This window comes from Cryptomeria japonica, chromosome 10 (genome assembly GCF_030272615.1).
Source record: "Cryptomeria japonica chromosome 10, Sugi_1.0, whole genome shotgun sequence".
In the NCBI taxonomy this organism is placed as follows: domain Eukaryota; kingdom Viridiplantae; phylum Streptophyta; class Pinopsida; order Cupressales; family Cupressaceae; genus Cryptomeria; species Cryptomeria japonica.
The window spans coordinates 920,885,801-920,888,971 of record NC_081414.1 but is presented as its reverse complement, the minus strand read 5'-3'; the positions used below and the strand labels follow the sequence as shown (position 1 = coordinate 920,888,971).

Below are 3,171 nucleotides of genomic sequence, written 5' to 3'. Positions count from 1 at the left end.
TCGTCTAATATTCATCGTTGATATGATTGATGACTAACTAAGAATCTCCATAGACTCTCAATTTTGTGATTCTCCATTCCACAACCATTTTGATTCCTGTGACCAAGGCTTCATATTCAACGATGTTGTTGGTGCATGGAAACATCAGTCTATAAGATCGTGGAATTGTTCACTAAGTAAATGTAAGTTATAACTCTAAATGATTATTGACTAATCAACTCATTACGGAGCATTTGTGCTTTTGTAGGTTTTTTGCTAGTATTAGCAATTGGAATCAATATCCTTTTTTTTTTTTTTTTATGAGAACCAATCCTTTTATTCTTGGGGTTTCCGCACTTGTAGAAAAGAAGGCAGGACGTATTGATCAAATAATTGGCCCAGTACTTGACGTAACTTTCCCTCCAGGTAATATGCCTAGAATTTACAATTCCTTGATAGTTAAAGATAATGATATAACTGATCAGCCAATAAGTGTGACTTGTGAGGTACAACAATTATTAGGAAACAATAAGGTTAGAGCTATAGCTATGAGTGCTATAGACGGTTTGATGAGAGGAATGAAAGTAATTGATACAGGAGGTCCACTTAATGTTCCAGTTGGTGAAACTACTCTTGGAAGAATTTTTAATGTTCTTGGGGAACCTGTTGATAACTTAGGTCTTGTAGATGCTCTCACAAGATCTCCTATTCATAGATCTACTCCCACCTTTACACAATTGGATACCAGATTTTCAATCTGTGAAATAGGCATTAAAGTAGTGGATCTTTTAGCTCCTTACCGCCATGGGGGAAAAATTGGATTATTCAGGGGAGCTGGAGTGGGTAAAACATTGTTAATTATGGAATTAATCAACAACATTGCTAAGGCTCATGGAGGTGTTTCTGTATTTGGTGGAGTAGGAGAACGTACACATGAAGGGAATGATCTTTACAAGGAAATGAAAGAATCAGGAGTCATTAATGAACAAAATATATCAGAATCAAAAGTAGCTTTGGTCTATGGTCAGATGAATGAACCACCAGGAGCTCGTATGAGAGTAGGTTTAACTGCTTTAACTATGGTTGAATATTTTTGAGATGTAAATAAACAAGATGTATTCCTATCTATTGACAATATCTTCCACTTTGTCCAAGCAGGATCAGAGGTATTCGCATTATTAGGCAGAATGCCTTCCGCAGTGGGTTATCAGCCAACTCTTAGCATGGAAATGGGTTCTTTACAAGAGAGAATAACTTCTACCAAAGAAGGATCTATAACCTCCATTCAAGCAATTTATGTACCTACATATGAGTTGACTGATCCCGCTTCTGCTACAACATTTGCACATTTAGATGATACTACTATACTATCGAGAGGATTAGCTGCCAAGGGGATCTATCCAGCAGTAGATCCATTAGATTCCACGTCAACTATGCTCCAACCTTCGATCGTAGGTGAAGAACATTATGAAACTACGCAAGGAGTTAAACAAACTTTGCAACGTTATAAGGAACTTCAAGATATTATAGCTATTCTTGGATTAGACGAATTATCAAAAGACGATCGTTTAATCGTGGCAAGAGCAAGAAAAATTGAACGTGCCCTTCTGAAGTGATGAACAAGATGTCGGCACCTAATTCATGTTGTGTATAGGATCTATCAAGTACAGGGTACATTGCTTGGGTATGACAGTGAGGACATCCATGTCTAGAAATTCCACCTGCATTGGTTGTTGATCCAGTAGCGATGCTTCAGCTAGTTGATCTGCAATTCCCTATCCTTTGATAGCCCGACGTTTTGTGTACTGGTTATCAAACTCACTGAGAATCATGACCCACTTAGCCAATCGTCCTGTAAGAGCTGCTTTGCTGAGTAAATACTTGAGAGGATCAATTTTCGCTACTAGTTTGATTGTGTGAGCTAGCATGTAGTGGAGAACTTTTGAGAGGCGAACACCACATCTAAGCAAGCCTTCTCAATGAATGTATAATTTAGCTCATAACCATTTAATGTTCTACTGATGTAATATATATCTCATTCCTTGCCTTCCAGATCTTCTTGTGCTAGCAATGCCCCCAATGATAATTCAGTTGTTGATATGTAGAGAATGAGTGGCTTGCCTATTTTTGGTGGTACCAAAATTGGTGGATTCATCAGATATTGCTTGAGTTGGTGAAATGATTATACACACTTGTCTTCCCATCTGAAAGGTATGTTCTTATGTAGCAGTTGATTGAAAGGGAGACATTTATATGCTAGTTGAGTGATGAATCTCAGGATAGATTGCAGCCATCCTTGTAAAGATATGAGTTGGCTAATGTTCTTGGGAGGTGGCATCTCCATGATGGCTTGTACCTTCGCTAGATCTACTTCAATGCCTTTTTCTGACACAATGTAGCCTAATAGCTTGCTTGATGTGACCCTAAAGACACACTTCTTAGGGATTAGTTTGACCTTGAATTGTTCCAATCTTTGAAATATTTTATCTAATATGCTCAGATGTTATGCTCGAGTGAATGATTTAGCCAATAAATCATCCACAGTCCTCCATGAAGGTATGCATCATATCGTGGAAGATTTTCGTCATGGCTCTTTGATAAGTTTCCCTGTAATTCTTCAAACCAAAAGGCATGACGTTCCAACAATATGTTCCCCATGGATAGGTGAACGCAGTTTTATCTTGATCCTCTAGAGCAATTTTGATTTGATTATATCTAGAGAAATCATCCATTAATGATAACATTGTGTGGCCTGCTGTTAGATCCACTATTATGTCACTACTTGGCAAAGGAAAGTCATCCTTCGGACATGCTTTGTTGACATCTCAAAAATATATGCATATTCTGATGCTTCCGTCAGGTTTTGAAACTGGTACAATATTTGAAATCCATTCAGCATAGTCTATAAGTCGAATGAATCTGACAACTAATAACTTCTTTAGTTTAGCTTTGACCAATAATTCTACATGCGGATTCATATTTCTTAATTTATGTTTGATCGACTTAGCTCCTAGAGCGATGGATAAATGATGCATGATCAGGTTCGGATCTATTCTAGGCATATTAGCATAGGACCAAGCAAAATTAATTTGCTTTTTCTTGAAGAATTTGATAAAATCTGGTTGCTCTTCTTCTATCAGTGATTCAACTAGGCATATGGCTTTGACTGCTGCTTCAGTACCGATGTTTATT

The 3,171-nt window shown here is 37.5% G+C and overlaps 1 pseudogene; it reads left to right on the top strand.

Annotated features, from left to right (window-relative positions):
- Window positions 1–299: 299 nt before the first annotated feature.
- Window positions 300–1,595, top strand: LOC131859368 (ATP synthase subunit beta, chloroplastic-like; annotated as a pseudogene).
- Window positions 1,596–3,171: the final 1,576 nt, after the last annotated feature.